General features: G+C 49.7%; 1 protein-coding gene and 1 long non-coding RNA gene across 9 annotated transcripts in view; both read right to left on the bottom strand.

The window, feature by feature from the left end:
• Positions 1–7,927, bottom strand: part of ARHGAP39 (Rho GTPase activating protein 39) — an 88,833-nt gene extending 80,906 nt beyond the window's left edge. For 7 of the 8 annotated variants that reach the window (XR_014236447.1, XM_082363693.1, XM_082363692.1 and 4 more), the window contains exon 1: positions 2,650–2,832. The gene's annotated coding sequence lies outside the window, so the exon portion shown is untranslated. Of the gene's footprint in view, positions 1–2,649; positions 2,833–7,702 lie in introns of those variants that run through there. The other variant, XM_082363694.1, reaches the window with a different exon arrangement.
• A 7,738-nt stretch (positions 7,928–15,665) lies between these two features.
• Positions 15,666–20,326, bottom strand: LOC309614994. Its single transcript, XR_014236496.1, has 2 exons — positions 17,331–20,326; positions 15,666–17,195 (listed from the first exon to the last, which is right to left on the bottom strand). It is a non-coding gene; the product is annotated as an uncharacterized lncRNA (long non-coding RNA).
• Positions 20,327–20,350: the final 24 nt, after the last annotated feature.

Here is a 20,350-nt window from a genome sequence, read left to right as displayed (position 1 = left end):
GAGAATGTTCTCACGGTGAAACATTTGTTTCATTTTTTCATCTTTACACGGACATTTTTTTTCAAAAGCGACAAAGAACCAGGTGGAGGCTTAACAAGACACTGAATTCACTGTTACTACATTGTTCGAGGACAGCCCACACCAGCACACATGCAGGAAGGAAGGCGGGGATGGACATTTTTAAATCTATCTTTAGATATTTTAAAATTTGCTCACAGAAGCTATTTCGTTACCATTCGCTCTGAACATCAAATGTTCTCCACCTCAGACTCCACAAATGCCAAAAGACTCTCCTTAAAGTGGGGGGTTCCCTCTTAGTCTCAGTGTCACACAGATAAAGGGGATGAGATGAAGTGATCTAGGGTAAGCCTAAGATACTTTCCTTAGACCTGAGAAAGAGAACCATCTCCTTGGGAAACACGACGAATTTTTCCACTTTGTTCTGAAGCAAGTTAAGTTATTCCTTCCAACAGCTTAGCAAGACAGAATGTTACAGCACTGATAACGCCAAGTCCTCATTTTCTGGTGCTTATGCCCTTGCTGTCACTTAGAGTTTGTTAATAAAGTATCTTTTCTGTTACAAGGATAACACTGTGAAGTATAACAACAGGGCTTCCCTGGTGGCGCAGTGGTTAAGAATCCGCCTGCCAATGTAGGGGACACAGGTTTGAGCCCTGGTCCGGGAAGATCCCACATGCCGCGGAGCAACTGAACCCGTGCGCCACAACTACTGAAGCCCGCGCACCTAGAGCCTGTGCTCCGCAACAAGAGAAGCCACCGCAATGAGAGGCCCACGCACTGCAACGAAGAGTAGCCCCTGCTCTCAGCAACTAGAGAAAGCCCGCGTGCAGCAACGAAAACCCAACGCAGCCAATTAATTAATTAATTAAATTAAAAAGAAAAAAGTATAACAACAATGGTTTTGATAGTTTAATTCACGTAGAGAACTACCCAAGAACTGCTCGACATCTCATTTCTGTCAACGACAATCCTATCTACCTCCCAGGACAGTAAGTACTGCAGGATTCTAGAGTGGTTCATTAGAAGCTTTCTTCTTCTAAAAAGATTTTTAAAAACAGTTCTATATGATAATTTATCTAAGTACATGAGATTTGTTCCTCGTTTACCTTTATAAAGACTTGTTTCTCCAAATATGACCCCAGCTTGCGCAAGAAGAGAGAGCCACAGACCTCAAGTTAGTGTTAAACTAAGACGAAACTGCCGACCCAGCGAGCGCACCCTGGAAACCAGATCTTGGCAGCGATAACAACTCCTGACTTTTCTCAACACTGACAACGTACAAGGCACAATGAATTCACCGAGTCCCCACAACCACCCTGGGAGCCCAATATTATTGGTGTTCCCATTTTACACATGAGGAACCAAAGGCAGAGTACAAAGCCAGTAAACAGAAGAGTCACAACTCAAAGGCAAGCAGTCTAGCTCCAGAAGCCGCCCTCTTCTCCCCTCTGTTCTCCAGCCTCTCCAGACAGCTGACTAGACAAAGTGCAGGCAGGGAGACCCAGGGCCCTGCTCATTCCCAAGCCAGCGCGCGGGGCACACAGTCCGCGCCAAGCTGCTTTACGGAATGAGTCTCCTTGTTTTACATTCACCCCTATCAAATCTCCTTCCCCTCCCCCAACGAGGAGAAACACACCTTGCTCACTGTGAAAGGGGAGCCGCTGACCGGGAACCACCTGCTGTTTACAGAGGCACCCAGGATGTACAGGGTGCAATTCCCCTCGCTGGCTTCAAAGACAAACCTCCTATTGTCTGCACCAGGGGAGGAACAAGAAGCCTTGCAACTGTAGGTTTCTGCAAAGGTCACAGGAGGTTTGGTTAAACCCTAGGACACCGAAGCGGGTGAGGGACGCCGCATTTTTGCTGCTGAAGGCTGCGCAGCGCCCGCAGCAGCTGCTGGTGGGAGCAGCATGTAACACACCCACAGCTGCGGCGGCCTCGCCGCCAGCTGCACGTTTTAAAATAAAAGACGTCCTGACCCCCAAGATGCGCACAGCCTGCCTCTATCTCGGCCCTCGCGCGGAACACTGCCTCCACCCACACCAATCCCGCAACCGGGGGGCCACCGAGGGAATTCCAGCTCCGGGAGGGCGACCGGGAGGGAAGGCGGGGACGCCCCAGCCCGCCTCCCTGCAGAGGCCAGGTCGGCGGGGCCGGAGGCCACGGCCCGCACCCGGACACGCGCGTCCCGACTCCCCGGCCCCGCACCTCCCCGACTGCGCACCCGAACCACGCCGACACCCCGCGCTCAGGCCCGGCACTCCACTCACGCCCACCCTAGGCCGGGCACGCTCACACCCCAGGGCCGGGCACACTCACCAGCCCGCACCCCGGGCCGGACACACTCTCACCCACCTCCCCCCACAGGCCGGACCCCACACCCACCTCACACCCTGGCCCCGCGAGGCCTGGGCCCCTCGCGCCCCTGCGCCCCCCCCACCAGCCAGACCTCTACACACAGAACCCGCCCCTCCCCGGCCCGGCCGCGGCACCGCCCGCCTCCTCAGTCGCCAAGGACCCGTATCCTCGTGGGCCGGGCCGGGGACCTCCGCGAGGCCGGGCGGGGGCCACAGCGCCGGCCTCTCCGCCATCTTCCCGGCCCGCGCCGCCCACCGCCCGCGCTCTCACCCGCAGGCTGCGCGCGGGCCGCGCGGCCACAGCCCCTCATCCCGGCTCGCACGCCGCGCGTGAGCTGCTTGCGGCTCTCCCGCGCCGCCGCCACCCGCTCGGTGCGCGCCCTCCGCGGCCGCCGCTGCCGGCCCAGTGCGCCGCGACCGCGCGTCCTCCCGTCACCAGCGCAACCCCCCGCCTCCGGCCCCGCCCCCGCCCCGCACGGCCCCCGCCGCCTGGGGACGCCGCCGCGAGCCCCATGCACATGCGCCGGCGCGCGGCACGCCGGGAGCGGGAGTCCCGCCGGGGGCGTGCGCTGCATGCCGGGAGTCGGGAGCATAGTCGCGCTGGCTCCGCCCACAACGCGGGTGTGGGGTTCTCGCGCTGTCCTGGCGAGTCCGGGGATGCTTCGGGCGAAGGGGGGCGCCCCCGGCCCGGGTCACCCGGGTCCCAGGGTGCGACGGGCGGAGAGGGGCGGCTGCTGGCCAGGTGATGCCGAAGCGCTCCCTCCAGCCCCGCGGTCCGCACCACGGCCGACGTTGCCTGTCAGATCGCTCCTGAGAGTCTTCCGATCCCCTTCGGTGCGGTGCAGTTGACATTTCCTACGTGTCGGTGTGGATTTGGTGTAATTTTACCTACTCAAACCATGTTGGACTTCCTGGAAAAGATTTCACTTTTCCTCGATTCTGGAAAGTTATCAGCCACTGTCTCTTAAAATATTGGCTCTCCTCCATTCTTATAGGTTCCCCCTATGTATCTATCAGCTAAACTGGACGGCCTGTGTCCTCCGTGTCTCTACGATTTTCTCTCTTTTTGCTCTGTCATCTTAACTCTTGGTAATTGCTCAGTTAAGCCTTACTATTGTTCTCTTTAGCGTTTTCTAATCTGCGTTTAGCCTGCTCTTCAGGCTTTTAAAAATTATTATTACCTATACAGTATTCATTTCCAGAAGTTGTAGTATTTGACATGCATGTCGATATAAATGGAAGCTAACCAGCCTGAAACTCCCACAACAAAACAGAGAAGCCCACACCACTCCGTGGCCACAGCCCGGATCCCATTCGCACAAGGAACTGCAAAGGACTGAAAAGCTCAAGCTCAGAAGCCCTCAGTTGAGTTCCACTTCCGGCCTGCAGCTCACTCCCTCAGTGCACCGCTGCTGCAGTGCTTTGCCTCCCGGCTCTCTCTGATCCGCACTCTGTCACCACTCTTTGGCTTCCCACTTGGCCCATCTTCACACTGCACTCCCATACACAGGAAAAATGGTCTCTGCTCTCCTGTCTCTAGCTTCGGAGACCGTTGTGCACACTTGAGAAAGCCCAGTCTGGAGGAACCCCACCATTCTCCATCATGAATGCTGCAGAAACATCACAGACCTGCGCTGGCTGGCTTCACTTTAAACTTAGAAGGAGCACTTCACACTCCTTGGCAATCTTGTGATTTTTCTCCAGAGGGTAAGTCTCCCATTCCCCAAAGTGAGCATAGGAATTTCTTAGGCCTCTCTAGTTGGGCCTCCCAGATGAGAACAAAACTTCTTATCACCAAACCCAAAGGCCCGCCCATATCTATCCCTGCCCTTCACCTTCCCTCCTGAAAATGGGCAGGCAGTTTCCCTGCTCCTATACAAGGCAGGCCCTCTTCTGATGAACTGGGACCCACTCCTTCTTGCATTCTCAAAGATTTTGTTCATCTGTCTCCTCTCCTGCATCATCGGTTTGTCTCTCTCTGTTTTATTATTTGCATGAGCATACAAAGCCACTGATATTTCTCGTTATAAAAACAAAATGCCTCCTTTAACTCCACTTATCCCTCCCAGGTCCTTGGGTCCCCTGGTGGCCATGCTTCACAAAAGACTTGCCTGCACCTCACCATCATATTGTTTTTGTTTGTTGGTTTTATTTTGTTTTTTATTGAAGTATAGTTAATTTACAAAGTTGTTAGTTTCAATTGTATAGCAAAGTGATTCAGTTATACATATTTTTTTCAGATTCTTTTCCATTATAGTTTATCACAAGATATTGAGTATAGTTCCTTGTGCTATACAGTAGGTCCTTGTTGTTTACCTATTTTATATATAGTAGTGTGTATCTGTTAATCCCACACTACTAATCTGGGATGAATGGATAAAGATGTGGTACATATATACAATGGAATATTATTCAGCCATAAAAAAGAATGAAATGATGCCATTTGCAGCAACATGGATGGACCAGAGATTATCATACTAAGTGAAGTAAGTCAGACAGAGAAAGACAAATATCATATGATATCACTTATTTGTGGAATCTAAAAAAATGATACAGGGAATTCCCTGGCTGTCCAGTGGTTAGAACCTGGGGATTTCACTGCTGTGTCCCGGGTTCAATCCCTGGGCGGTGAACTAAGCCGCAAGCCGTGTGGCATGGCCAATAAATAAATAAATAAATAAATAAATATGTTTTTAAAGATACAAATGAACTTATTTACAAAACAGAAACAGACTCACAGACATAGAAAACAATCTTATGATTACCAAAGGGGAAGGTGGGGAGGGCTACATTAGTAGTTTGGGATAAATTAGGCTCATTTTATTTGAAAACATAGATGTGAAATTCGTACATAAAAATTGTTAACTGAATGCCAACATACAAAAACACAGAATGCTTAAGAATATACAAGAATGTAAGGATAGGGACTTCCCTGGTGGTGCAGTGGTTAAGAATCTGCCTGCCAATGCAAGGGACATGGGTTTGAGCCCTGGTCCGGGAAGATCCCACATGCCGCGGAGCAACTAAGCCCGTGTGCCACAACTACTGAGCCTGCTAGAGCCCGCGAGCCACAACTACTGAGCCCGTGAGCTACAACTACCGAAGCCTGTGTACCTAGAGCCGGTGCTCCGCAACAAGAGAAGCCACCACAATGAGAAGCCCGCGCACCGCAACGAAGAGTAGCCCCTGCTCGCCACAACTAGAGAAAGCCCGTGGGCAGCAACGAAGACCCAACACAGCCAAAAAATAAATAAATAAATAAATAAAATTTTTAAAAAAAGAATGTAAGGATAACATAACATCAGAAAAATCTATCAGTGTAATTTAGCATATCATCAAACTAAGGATAAAATCACCTCCTTCTCTCAATTGTTGATAAAAGTCAGCATCTCTTTATGATCAAAAAATTTTTAACTGAGACTACAAAGGAAACTTTATTAACTGGGTAAAGGCTACATACCAAAATCCCACACAAATTATTTTCAACAGAGAATCTTTGGATACAAACCCTTTAAGGTCAGGAGCAAGAAAGGATGCCTACTAATGTTGGTGGGTGGAGGCAGGTGTGCTCAGCCGATGCAACAATAAAAGAAAAAAAAGAGCCTAAGGATTAGAAGAGAATAACCTAAAGTCTCAAAAATTGAAGATAATATGAAATTCTACACAGAAAATATACAGAATCAACAAAGTATGAGAATCAGTGAGTTCAATAAGATCTGCTCACAAAACCCAACAATGGTTCTCTACAGATGAGAAACCACCAACTGGAAAATATGATAGAAAGTGAGATGCTCTTCACAACACCAACAGAAGCTATAAACTATGTAGGCATTAAGCTAATTAAAAATATACAAAACCTTTATAGAGGACACATAAAAACTCTATGAAAGTATCTTAAAAGAAAGCCTAAATAAATGGAGAAACATACAATGTTCATGGACCAGATGGCATAACACTGTAAAGATGTCAATGCTCACTAAAGTGGTCTAAAAAACCAAAATATTAATAATCTAGTTCTAGTAAGATTTTTTGAGGAATGTGAAAAACATTTTTTAGATATACATGGAAGAATAAAAGTCTACAAATAGCTAGTTCAGTTTTGAAGGAGGACATACAGCAGGCAGGTACTCTACCAGATGTTAGGATCTACTCCAAAGCAATGGTACTTGATAGGCCCAGGAACACAAATGGACCAATAGAACAGAAAAAAGAATTCAGAATCTCACTAATGTATAAAAAGTAATGGGGAAAGATTGATTATTTAATGTATTCTTTGTTGAGGAATTATTTGAAGAAACATGAAGCTGGAGCCACATCTAATATGTATAAAATTGGGTTCCCAATAGATTATCCACATAAATATGAAAAGTAGAAGAAAGTAAAACTAAAATACTTCTAAAAAAAATAGAGGGGTGAATCTTTATGACCTTGGAGAGGGTAAAGACTTATTAAAACCACAAAACTACAAGCCACAAGGTAAAAAATTAACTAATTTGACTACCTCTGATTTAATTTCTATTAAACAGATGACATCACAGTTAAAGTTAATAGATGATGGACTAGCAGAAGACATTTGCAATCTAAATCTGACAAGAAATCAGTATCTAGAATATACAAGAGCTCTTGCGTATTAACAACGAAACAAAACAAAAAACAGGAACTCCAATAGAAACATAGGTCAGAAACAAAAACAAAAAAAACGTACATATGAAAAGACAATTCACGAAGGGGGAAAGCCCACATGGTATTTGAGGAGATCATGAAACTCACTAGGAATCCATTAAGGACAAATTGAAACAACCATGATATGCATCTGATTGGCAAAAATAAGAACACTGTATAACACTTAGTGTTGGGGAAGGTGTAGTGAATTGGGAACTCTCAGGCACGGCTACTGGGAGTGTAAATGTACTCAGCAGCTCTGAAGGGCAACCTAGCGGTAGTCAGTGAAATTAAGCGTGCAGATACCTTATGAACAAGCAACCCGTTCTTGGATAGATAATCCAGAGGAATTTTCATTCCTAGGGACCAGGTAAAAAAATACTCAGCACTACGTGATTTGCAGTGATGGGGAATAAGAGGCAACTTAGGTGTCCATCATCAGGGACAGACGCGCAGACTGACAGTGCTACGCAGCAGTTAGGGACAAAGAACCAGAGGTATGGAGAACAAGAGAAGATCCTAAAAACAAGGCGCTACGTAAAAAATTAAGTGAAGTGGGCTTTATAGCACAACATGTAAATTAAGTCACATACACCACACAACAGTGCATATTTTACAAGGAAAAAACATATTAAGGACATGTATAAAACACCTGCACCTACGTGATGGAAAGGAAGAGCTGCGGAGTCAGGGATACGTTGATAAACGAGGAGAAGCGCCTGGTCCAGACAGGAAAGGGCCCGGGGCCTGCGTGCAAAGGCGCCGCCTCCCCTCCGCTGCCCGGCCGCACGCAATCCCACTGAGGACCCCTTTTCATCCCACTCGCCCCTGCAGGACGGGGCCAGGAAGACAGGGTGCTCCAGCATCACCTCTGGCTCCGTCCCGGCTGGGCGGCGGCGCGGGAACAGCGGCCTGGCGCCCCGAGGGCTCGAGCGCAGGCGGGACAGCGTGGACCCGCTGGGACCCGCTCCGGCCTCCTGACCACACCCCTCACGACCGCCCCTGCACCGGGTCACGCCCCCAACACCCTCCTCGCCCCTTCCTTGACCGCGCCTCCCTCCGGACCTTGGCTTCGCCGCGTCCCTCTGATCCCAGTCACGCCTTCCCGGGCCACGCCCCTTGCCCAAGGACACGCCCCCAGGAGACAGCCTCTTAAGCTCCTCGACGCTCCGCCCTGACCACGCCCCCGTGGACTTCACCGAGGCCACGCCCCCACGGCTCACTCCCTCAGGGCCCCCTCTCCCCAGGTGGCTCTGGGCTGTCAAACCCAATCAAATCCCTTCCCTCCAGTCCGAGGGCCGCTCCCCACCTGCAGTGGGCTCTGTGCCAGGTCTGGGGCTCTGCCCACGAGCAGGGACAGGCTGATGGTCCCCTGGGTTGGTGGTAACTGGTTTCCATCTTAATCCGATTACAGCTCAACAGAAATTGCTTAGGTGTTCTATCAGGGACGCTCTTTATTCCCCAAGGAAGCTGCCTCGGCACACCAGGCTTGGTATAATTTTTCCTTTACGGTAGGTACTGTCATCATTCTCTCTTCCGGGTGGAGACGCTGAGCACAGAGTTGATAAGCTTGGCCAAGGTCGCCCAGCGGTCCGCTGATAGGACCAGGGGCTCAGCCCCAAGCGTCCTAGGGAGTTTAGGGGAGAGGGGTGGACGCGCCCCCACCCGCTCTTTTTCCTCCCCTGCAGGAGGCTAGTTGCTGAGACGTCAAACAGCCTTCAGACCTCCTTTGATTTTGCTGCCTGGAAAATAAGACAGGCTGACTTCTTTTTTAAAATATTTTAAACTTTTATTGAGATATAATTGACATACAATAAACCACACAAATTTAAAGGATACAATTTGATGATAAGCTTTGATGTATTAATTCTTAATTTCACATCTGTGAAAGAATTAACACAATCAAGACAATGAACGTGTCTGGCACTTCCCCAGTCTTGCAGGCCCCAATGAATCCGCCCTCTTACCCTCCCCCACCCCATCTCCAGGGAACTCTGCTTTCTGTCACTATTAGGTCAGTTTCACTTTCTAGAATTTGGTGTAAATGAAATCCTTTTCTCCTAGGGTAAACACCTAGGAGTAGAATGGATGGCTCATATGCGAGGTGTATGTTGGACTTTTTATGAAGCCTCCAAACCATTTTCCACGTGGCTGCACCACTTTCCATCCCCACCAGCAGTGATGAGGGTTTCGTTTCCTGCACATCCTCACAGACTCTTGACATGGCCAGTCTTTGTTTAAATTGTGGTAAGACACACACACACACACACACACCATAAAATTACCATCTTAATCATCTTTAAGTGAACAGTTCAGTAGTGATAAGTATATTCATATTGTTGTGCAACAGTGCTCCAGATCCAGATCTTGCAAAACTAAACCTCTCTGCCCATTAAGCAACTCCTTATTCCTCCCTCCCGTCAACCACTGGCAACCACCACTCTACTTTCCATTTTTATGAATTTGATTACTTTAGATACCTCATATAAGTGGAGTGTATTTGTATTTGTCTTTTTGTGACTGACTTATTTCACTCAACATAATGTCCTCCAGAGTCATCTATGTTGTAGCATGTGTCAGAATTTCCTTCTGTTTTAAGGCTGAGTAATATTCCATTATATATACACACCACATTTTGTTTATCCATTCATCGATGGACACTTGGGTTGCTTCTACCTCTTTACTATTATGAATAATGCTGCTATGAACATGGGTGTGCAAGTATCTCTTTTAGATCCACCTTTCAGTTCTTTTGGGTATACACCCAGAAATGGGATTACTGGATCAAATGGTAGTTTTTTGGTGTTTTTTTGTTTTTTTATAAATTTATTTATTTTATTTCTTTTTGGCTGCATTGGGTCTTCATTGCTGTGCGTGGGCTTTCTCCAGTTGCGGCGAGCGGGGGCTACTCTTTGTTGCGGTGCCAGCCTTCTCATTGTGTTAGCTTCTCTTGTTGCGGAGCACGGGCTCTTGGCGCGCGGGCTTCGGTAGTTGTGGCAGCAGGCCTAGTTGCTCCGCGGCATGTGGGATATTCCCGGACCAGGGCTCGAACCCGTGTCCTCTGCACTGGCAGGCGGATTCTTAACCACTGTGCCACCAGGGAAGTTCCCAAATGGTAGTTTATTTTTAATATTTTGAGGGACCTCCATACTATTTTCCACAGAGGCTGCACAAATTTACATTTCTACCAAAAGTGTCCATGAGTTCCAGTTTCTCCACATCCTCACCAACAATTGTTATTGTTTTATTTTTTTTATAGGCACCATCCTAATGGGTGTGAAATGGTATTTCACTGTGGTGTTTTTTTTGTTTTGTTTTTGTTTTTTTTATTTTTAATTTTTAGCTGTGTTGGGTCTTTGTTTCTGTGCGAGGACTTTCTCTAGTTGCGGCAAGCGGGGGCCACTCTTCATCGCGGTACGCGGGCCTCTCACTATCGCGGCCTCTCTTGTTGCGGAGCACAGGCTCCAGACGCGCAGGCTCAGTAGTTGTGGCTCACGGGCCTAGTTGCTCCGCGGCATGTGGGATCTTCCCAGACCAGGGCTCGAACCCGTGTCCCCTGCATTGGCAGGCAGATTCTCAACCACTGCGCCACCAGGGAAGCCCTTCACTGTGGTTTTGATTTGCATTTCCCTGATTATTAGTAATGTTTAGCATCTTTTTGTCGCTTCGTTGGCCATTTGTCCATCATCTTTGGAGAAATGTCTGCTCAAGTCCTTTGCCCATTTTTAAATCTGGTATTTGTTTTGTTGTTGTTGTTGAGTTGGAATTCTTAATATATTTTGGATATTAACCTCTTATTAGATATAGGATTTGTAAATATTTTCTCCAGTTCTTTGGGTTGCCTTTTCACTCTCTTGATTGTGTCCTTTGATGCACAGAAAAGTTTGTCTGATGTAATCCAATTTACCTATTTTTGCTTTTATTGTGTGTGCTTTGGTGTCATATTCAAGAAATCTTTGCCACATTCAATGTTATGAAGCTTTTCCCATTTTCTTCTATGAGTTTAGTGGCTTTAGGCCTTTGATCCATTTTCCATTTTTTAAAAAAAATTAATTTAGTTATTATTTATTTATTTTTGGCTGCATTGGGTCTTCGTTGCTGCACATGGGCTTTCTCTAGTTGCGGCGAGCGGGGGCTCAGTTAATTTTTTAATACAGCATGAAATAAGGGTTCAACTTCATTCTTTTGCATGCAGATAGCCAATTTTCCCAACACCCTTTGTTGAAAACACTGCCCTTTCCTCATTAGATGCTCTTGGCACTCTGGTCAAAGATTATTTTCTCAGCAACGTGAGAGTTTATTCCTGGGCTGTCTCTTCTGTCCCATCGGTCTCTATGTCTGTCTTTTTGCCAGTGTGAGTGTGCCCAGTCTATTTGAATTTCAGCAATTTTAATGGGTGTTCCTCATTGTGACTTAAAAGTGAATTTTCCTAATGATTAATGGTGTTGAGTATCTTTTCATGTGTTTGTTTGCCACTCATAAATCTTCTCTAGGGACTTCCCTGGTGGTGCAGTGGTCAAGAATCGCCCTTCCAACGCAGGGAACACGGGTTCAAGCCCTGGTCTGGGAAGATCCCACATTCTGCGGAGCAACTAAGCCCGTGTGCCACAGCTACTGAGCCTGCGCTCTAGAGCTCCTGAGCCACAACTACTGAGCCCACGCACCACAACTACTGAAGTCCGTGCTCCTAGAGCCCGTGCTCCGCAACAAGAGAAGCCACCACAATGAGAAGCCCGTGCACTGCAAGGAAAAGTAGCCCCCACTCTCCGCAACTAGAGAAAGCCCGTGCGCAGCAAGGAAGACCCAACGCAGCCAAAAGTAAATTAAAATAAATAAATAAAAATAAATCTTCTCTAGTGAGGTATCTGTTCACATCTTTTGCCTGACTGTCCCTTCTCTTTGTCCCTTTCCTCACAGCAGGAGACCCATAGGGAGCATTGGGATGGATTATGGGCTCATGTTTTCAGGCTAGAGGAGACAAGTGGATGACACTGAATGATGGGGTTTGGTGGAGGGCAATGGGGAGGAGGACCCGGACGTGTGACCAGCAGCCTCCCAGCCTCTCGGGCCACCTTGGCCCCTCCCACCTGGGCTGGACCCAGAGATGAGTGCCCAGGACTCCTTGGGGGGAGTCTCACCTTCTGTTCCCCAGGGTTACTAGCTGGAGTGCAGGCCATGGCTCGGGACACGTGTGAACCCACGTCTGTGTTCAGGGAAGCCAGACTGTTTGGTGGGCACAGCTGCTCGATAAGGCCATGTCCCCAGGTGTGTCCAGGGCAGGGACTGGCTCCCAGGACCTGTGCACTGTCCAGGACGTCTTCCTGTGCCTTAGGTCTGGGATCATCTGATCGCAAGGAGTGGGAGCCCTGGGTGCTGCTCACCGTGAGGAGAAGACCCAGCTGGGAGGACACAGAGTTGGCTCACACAGATGGCAGGAGGCTGACCTGGAAGCCTGCGACCCCTCTGTCCCCACCGCGTGGACCTTCTCTCCTCTCTATCTCTCTGTGGAGTCTGGCTCCTCTGCTTCTGCACGTGGGGCCCCTCACTCTGGCACTAAGTGCATTGTCTGTGTCACTAGCCCTTGCAGGGATGGGCACCTGCCCCTCAGCTGTACAGAGGCTCAGAGAGCCTGCAGCACCCAGCCCAGTCAGCACGGCCTGGGGGAGGCTCCAGGACAGGCACAGGGACCGGTGTGGACGTCCCTCAAGGCAGCAAGTACCTATTTAACTGTAAACTCCCCTCATATGGGATGTAATGGGTACAAGAAAGGCTCTGGTCATGGGCAGAGGGGGCATTCTGGGCGCCTGCCCTTGCCAGCTGCTCCCTGTTGAACAAACTGCCCCCCCCCCGCCCAGTTCTTGCCGTGGGTGGCCCTGCTCTGTGGGAGACATGATGCCCTTAGACCAGAGTGCAGGCAGAGGCAAAACCAGCTGTATTCCCATCTGCAGGGGAAGCCAGTGATCTGTGATGTGGCCAGGTCTCAAAGAACGGGAGAATCAAATGTACAGAGAAAAGCAGATGGAGAAATGGGTCCGTGGATTCATGGAAAAGTGCAAAATTGCTGCAGTTAGTGCCGGGTCCCCGGAGCTTTCTTCTCCTGAACAATGGCGAGCAGTGACTCAGTTCTTCACGAAACCCAAATGGACAGTAGCTGACAGTTTCCTACATTTCTGTGCTAAGTTTCTAAAATCTGGAAGCATGCAAAAGGGGCCTTACCCCGCCTCCACAATCAAGTGGAGCACCGGCCGCAGCCAACGCTGCATTCTAAAATCTGTGAAAGAACGCTCATTTGTAGCTCAATCCTCCCCAAAGCAATGAACGATAGTGACATATATAGTAAGGTCCTTACAGTAGAAAATAAAGGCTAGAAAGCCACCGTGAATTTCAAACTGTAGGTATAACGGAATAGTTGGTTGTTTACATAAAATGGTTGTTGAAAAGTTTCTGGCTTTTTCCACAGTGGATTTGCTCCCAGACACAGGCGTTTAAAAACCACCACTAGGGCTTCCCTGGTGGTGCAGTGGTTAAGAATCCGCCTGCCAACGCAGGGGACACAGGTTCGAGCCCTGGTCTCGGAAGATCCCACATGCCGCAGAGCAACTAAGCCCGTGCGCCACAACTACTGAGCCTGCGCTCTAGAGCCCGCGAGCCACAACTGCTGAAGCCCGCTCACCTAGAGCCCACGCTCCGCAACAAGAGAGGCCACCGCGATGAGAAGCCCGTGCACTGCAACAAAGAGTAGCCCCCGCTCGCCAAAACTAGAGAAAGCCCATGTGCAGTAATGAAGACCCAACACAGCCAAAAATAAATAAATAGATTTATGAAAACAAAGCAAACAAACAAAAATATGGATCTCCATTTCCTTACCAAAAATAAATAAATAAATAAATAAATAAATAAATAAATAAAAACCACCACTAAGGCTAAGCCAAAACGGGCAAGGAAAAGACGTCGTCGTCACTGGATATGGCGCTCAGGTGCGTCTGCCTCTCCTGGCTCTCTGCCTCACAGCTATGGTGGGAGTAACAAAGGAGCCGTGGAGAACTGTGGGGGGTGGGGGGAGGGAGCCTCCGGGGATGGGAAGGGCTCCCCTACATGGCTTCAAGCTCAGCATGAGCGCCATGTCCCCACTGACCTCCCTGGGGAGACCCAAGACCAGCCAACATTCTGTGACCATCAGTGACGCCCCAGGACACACAGAAGTTATTGAAAACATGACCACAGGAACATCTCAGGCTGACCGTGCTGTCCTGGTTGTTGCTGCTTCTGTCTCCAAGCGTGGGCAGACCCCTCCCTGAGCAGGCCCTCTGGCTTACACACTGGTGTGACACCACTAACTGCAGGTATTAACAAGATGGGTTCCACTGAGCCCTCTGCAGCCAGGAGGGATGGAAAACACCTGGTAGAGGTGGCAGTGCAGTGGAAGCGAGCTGCCCGCAGCTCGTCCAGCTGACAAGCCCTCGTGTCCACCCCTCCAGCACATCCACACAATTGGTGCATTGGCACCAAGCCTGTGGGCTGAGAGGAGATGGGGGTTCTCAAACCCAGAGGAGTGGTCGCCTTTGTCCACGTGCACAGCAGTAGCTTTGAGTGAAGCTCTTCTTGGGGAGTGTGGACTTCAGTGTCAAGAACGTGTCTGTCGCTCATCGTGGCAACAGCAAAAATGATCCAGCAACGCAAGTGGCTGGCTTCACAGCCCAGGTGACTATCCCAAGTCATCCAGGCCGTGTCAGCACTGGCTGGGCATCTGTTGCCTGCAAGTCTGCTGAGGTGAAGAATGTTGATCACTGTACTGGGAAGAGTCTGGAAGATGGCCCCGGATTCTTGAAACCTCGTGATGCTTCATCGTTGAAATGGTCCCCAGCAAGCCCATGTGTGTTAAGAGCTTCTCTGACGATCCTTCTCTGGGCCATTTTGGTATTTGTGACATGAGATGGACGGCAGCTGTGGGTGTCATCAAAGCAGTAGGTGAGAAGGCTGCTGGAGCTGGCAAGAAAGTTCAGAAGGCTAAACGAATACACTTAACCCTTGAGCCAAGTGGGGATTAGGGGCACTAACTCTCCACGCAGTTGAAGATCCAGGTATAACTTTACTTCTGTATCTGCAGATTCAACAACCCCAGATTTTTTTATTGGAAAAAAAAAAAAGCTGCATATAAGTGGACCCACAGTTCAAACCTGTGTTGTTCAAGGGTCAACTGTATTGTCCCTAATGCCTGCCACCCACTCTTAGCCTGTGGTGGAAGAACCGTCTCAGGACAGTCTCAATTGGCCATTTTGGTTTAATAGTAAAGGACTGGCTAATGAGAACAATGCATCATAAAATCTTCATAAGGAAAAGAGAATGTTTTGTGGACCATTGTTGCGGGGGTGTTGCGTGGCAGTTTTAAGTTACTAGTTTTTAAAATCAGAACAATTTTTTTCTTAATATTTATTTGGCTGTGCTGGGTCCTAGCTGCGGCACACGGGATCTTCGTTGCGGTACGTGGGATCTAGTTCCCTGACCAGGGATCGAACCCGGGTCCCCCGCATTGGGAGCGCGGAGTCTTAGCCACTGGACCACCAGGGAAGTCCCCAAATCAGAACTTTTTAATGGAAACAACTGGACAAAAACTCTGTCACAGAATTTTGAGACCCATTAAAACAAAGTTTAATGAGAAAAAAAAGTTTTGCATCAGATTTCCCAAGTTGACCCAATCCAAGGGGAAAGGAGGAAGGCCTGAGAGGAACAGGTGTGAGGCACAGCCACCCAGACCTCCTTCCCACCAGGCCTCGGCACAGGCCGAGCCAGGAACGCCCGAGTCTTCAGAAGTCGGGAGGTGCGGATGAAGGCCAGCAGGGTGCCGGCCCAGGGGCTCCATATTGTCAGGCCTGGGGGGAGGAGCAAGCTGTTGCCTCACACAGGTCAAGAAGGGAACGGGAAGGGGGATTTCTGAGTCCTGTCCTCAACTGTGGGCTCCTCACGGGGAGAGGGAGACGCAGCCGGAGTCAGGTGCTTCCTCGGGTCCTGTTGGGGGTAACACAGGAGTGCGGTGGAGGCAGTGGTAGAGGCCAGGAAGGCTTGAGGAAGGAGGACTGGAACTGCCTTGAAGACGGTGGGATGACGGCACAAGGGGACAGAAGTGGCACAGGGGACAGAAGCAGCGCAAGCAAAGGCGCAACATAGCAAAGATGGGAATGTGACTCTGGAGCTGGCAGGGCCTGGCTTTTTGTCTCCTGGAGACTGTGGGCTCCGTCCTGGAGGCCATGGAGCCTTGGCGTGTTTTTGAGGAGTGAGGCATCGTCAAGGAGGGCTTCAGTTAATCTTCAGGCCATCCAGGAATGAGGACTGTGTGGGATCCTGGGAGGTGCTCGGTGAGGCTCATCTCACCTGTCTCCCGGGTGTAACATAGAGGCTTCTCTGTTCCTCAGAGATTGTAAATCAGTTTCTTGATTACCCAAACCTCATGATCCACTTCCTTCACGTAGGATTTGAGGGTAGAGAAGCTCTCGTGCAGCTTGCGGCTGAGTGTGGCCCCTGTGGTTAGGCAGCCAGAGGGAGGCTGTCCAGAGACAGGCTCACCAACCCGGGTCTGCTCCTCAGCTTTGCCCTGGTGCTGAGACCAGGTGCCCTGTCCTCCAGGAAGTGGACACAGAAGAGCAGAGAGCCAGGGCACAGCGGAACCCGGCAAGGGCCCGTCCATTGTCAGTGGTGCCAGTGGTGCTGCCAGGCACGCACCCCTCTTTGAACACAAGTTTCAGGGGAGGCTGGGGGATCTGCGAGTGGGTCTTAAGATTCAAATTTCAGTGGCTCCAAGCACTGACAGCTGCTGTTTCCATCCCCGTTGTAGGGATCAGACTACAGGTGTGGTCACTGCCCTCGGCTGTCCGGCCACAGGTCTCCCAGACAGTGCCTGGGTGGCGTCTGCACACTTCTGGATCTTCATGTGTCCATTTTCTTTCCTCTGAGGCTTGGAGTCTAAGCGGAATGGAGGTTTCCTCAGACTTTCTCTAATGAGTGAACAAGTTTCTGCTAAGTTAAAATCATGTTCTCTTGCCCTCTTGGGAAGTAAGTTTAGGGTTGATGAAGCTTTAGAGTGACTCCAAACTATTCGGTAGCACACCTGCAGCCTCTCATCTGTCCTCACAGACGCCCAGCCGCACCCATTGTGAGTCCCTGGGGGGAATAAGAGAAGCATGGGTTTGGGGTCGGACAGATGGATCTGAATTCACTTAGTATGCGGTCATAGACAATTTGTGTAACCCCCAACCTTAGTCTTCTTACCTGTAAGATGGGGATGTTAATACCTACCTGGTGCGTGTGGGGCACTCAGCATAACCTGTCACGTGGCAGGTACTCGATGAACGTCAGATACTGTTCTCATCACGTGGATTTTACCAGGTTCATGCCCAAAGGGCAGCAATATCTCTATGAGCTCTGAGTGCTTAGGAGATAACTGTTTCTTTCAGTTAGTGACAAGACCCAGGTTCTGACTTACAGCTCCTCGGCTCGTGCTGTGCATTTTATCTTTAACCACAGCCACCTAGAAGCCCTCCCAAGTGCTACCAGAAGTAGTTCTGACTCTCCACAGACCCCAGCTGGTCCATGAGGGTCCCCGCCACCAAGGACCGTTCCTACAGTCCTCAGACCCCAGGGTGCCGCCTCCCTCATCATCTGCGCAGACCTTAACAAGCCCCAGGGGGCCAGGGCCTCTTCAAGTTGGGTGATCAAGTGCCCCAGTGGAGTCAGCGACTGTCCTACGCCTACAATTGTATCGCAGCCCGCGCGACTCCTTTACGCTCGGCAGGCCCTGTACTCGGAACCCGGCCCACCCGGGAGGCCTCTTTAGCCGACTCCCGTCGGCCGCCCGCCTCACCAGCCAATAAGCAGCCCTGTGCCCGCCTCCGTCGGACCGACCGCGCCCCCGGGGCGCTCAGGGGAAGGTCCCCTGGGGCCAAGTCGCCTCCACCCTGCGGCAGCAGCGACTGTTCACGATGCTGGGGCCTAGCGATCGCCAAGTCAAGGGCTGAAAGAGAACGGCCGGGGCACCGCCCGGAACCCCGCTCACCAACCTTCGGTTTCCCCAGCCCCTCAGCCACCGCGGACCGAGGAGGGCGGGCCGCCGAGCACCATAGAGTCGACGGTCTTCCCTGCGTCCTAGAGCGACTCGAGGGCGCACGCGCAGGCCCCGCCCCGGGACCACTTCCGGCGGTGCGGCCCGTCCAGCGGGTGGGCTCAGCCTCTTGGGGGCGCCCGGGTCTCCGCGAGGCGCGGGGGCAGCCGTTTGACGTTGGTTAAGGGCGGATGTGACTGAGTCCCTGCAGCTAAGGGCAGCTAGGCCTGCCGAGGCGGAGGTGGCCCAGGCGGCTGCCCGCGATCTGCTTGGTCTAGGGAAGCCCCTCAGAACGCAGCTCAGTGTGAACGAAAATCCCGTATCTCCAGGCTGACTTCTCGAGCACGTGTCAAACTTTCCCAGGGATCCGGTCCGATTTACGGTCTCATCCTGCATCCGCTGGGACTGCGGCCCGTGAGGGCTCGAGTCTCCAGCCCTAGTTGACTCCAGTTACTGTCCGTCTAGGCCGGGCGAGGCGTATCTCCTTGTGGTTGTGACTTGCATATCCCTGAGAGCTAATTATGTTGAGCATCTTTTCACGTGCTTGTGGACCATCTGTATATCTTTTTTGCCCAAATACCTATTCAAATCCTCTTCCAATTTTTAAATTATTTATCTTTTTATTGTTGAGTTGTGAGAGTTATTTATATGTTCTGGATACAAGTCCCTTATTTCAAATACATGGTTTGCGAATATTTTCACACTTCCGTGCGTTGTCTTTTCACTGTCCTGATAGTATCATTTGCAGCACAAAAGTTCTTAATTTTAATGTGGTCCAATATTTCTATTTTTGTTTTGTCATGTGCTTTTGGTGTCTTTTTCAAAGAATCTACTTTCGGTTTTATTCATCCACTCTGTTTCCTTTTTTTTTTGGCACGCCACTGAGGGCTCTTAATTCCCCCACCAGGGACTGAACTCTGCCGACAGTGAAAGTGCCGACAGTGAAAGTGCCAAGTTATAACCACTGGACTGCCAAGGAATTCCCTGTTTATATATATATATATATATATATATATATATATATATTTATATTTATATTTATATTTATTTATTTATTTATTTTATTTGGCTGTGTTGGGTTTTCGTTGCTGCGCACGGGCTTTCTCTAGTTGCGGCGAGCAGGGGCTACTCTTTGTTGCGGTGCATGGGCTTCTCATTGCGGTGGCTTCTCCTGTTGCGGAGCATGGGCTCTAGGCACGTGGACTCTAGAGCACAGGCTCAGTAGTTGTGGCACCAGGGCTTAGTTGCTCCGTGGCATGTGGGATCTTCCCAGACCAGGGCTTGAACCCGTGTCCCCTGCATTGGCAGGCGGATTCTTAACCACTGTGCCACCAGGGAAGTCCCAGTTCATTTTCTCTTTATTATTTCTTTCTACTTCATTTAGGTTTGATATTTTTTGTCTAGCTTAAGTTGAACATTTAATTTGCTGATTTTTAAAATTCTGACTTACAATTATTAAAGGACAAGTTATTTGCTAAAAGCTTATAAATTAATGGACTTAGTAATAGGCTGGTTTCTTCAAGCTTCTAGGTAATAGAAGTTGAAGAAGGTAGTAAGGGAAAGGGAAGGCCCTCGATATTTTATGGGAGGGAAGTGGGCAAAAAGAGAACAAAATTCAGGATAAATGGGAGAAAAGGGCTGCCTTTTTCTCCTGACTCCATGGAATTTGTTTAATAAGTATGGGAACAGAAGCAGGTATTGTGGTTTTTCTATAGCTATCTTTTACAAGTCGATATTTCTTGCTTTTGGATCACATGGATTTAGAAAAGATATCGTTTTGTTTTTAGACTTTTTAAAATTTTTATTTTATTTTATTTATTTTATTTTTGGCTGTGTTGGGTCTTCGTTGCTGTGCGTGGGCCTTTCTCTGGTTGCAGTGAGCAGGGGCTACTCTTCATTGCGGTGCACAGGCTTCTCATTGCTGTGCTTCTCTTGTTGCAGAGCACAGGCTCTAGGCGCGTGGGCTTCAGTAGTTGTGGCATGGGGGCTCAGTAGTTGTGGCTTGTGAGCTCTAGAGCGCAGGCTCAGTAGCTCAGCAGTTGTGGCGCACCGGCTTAGTTGCTCCGCGGCATGTGGGATCTTCCCGGACCAGGGCTCAAACCCATGTGCCCTGCATTGGCAGGGGGATTCTTAACAACTGCGCCACCAGGGAAGCCCTGACTTATTAAAATACCACTTTATGGAGATAAATGCACATCCCATCAATTCACCTATTCAA

Source organism: Balaenoptera borealis (genome assembly GCF_965194805.1).
Source record: "Balaenoptera borealis genome assembly, chromosome: 17".
NCBI lineage: Eukaryota > Metazoa > Chordata > Mammalia > Artiodactyla > Balaenopteridae > Balaenoptera > Balaenoptera borealis.
Note: the sequence above shows the minus strand (reverse complement) of the source record. Positions and strands in the feature narration are given on the sequence as shown.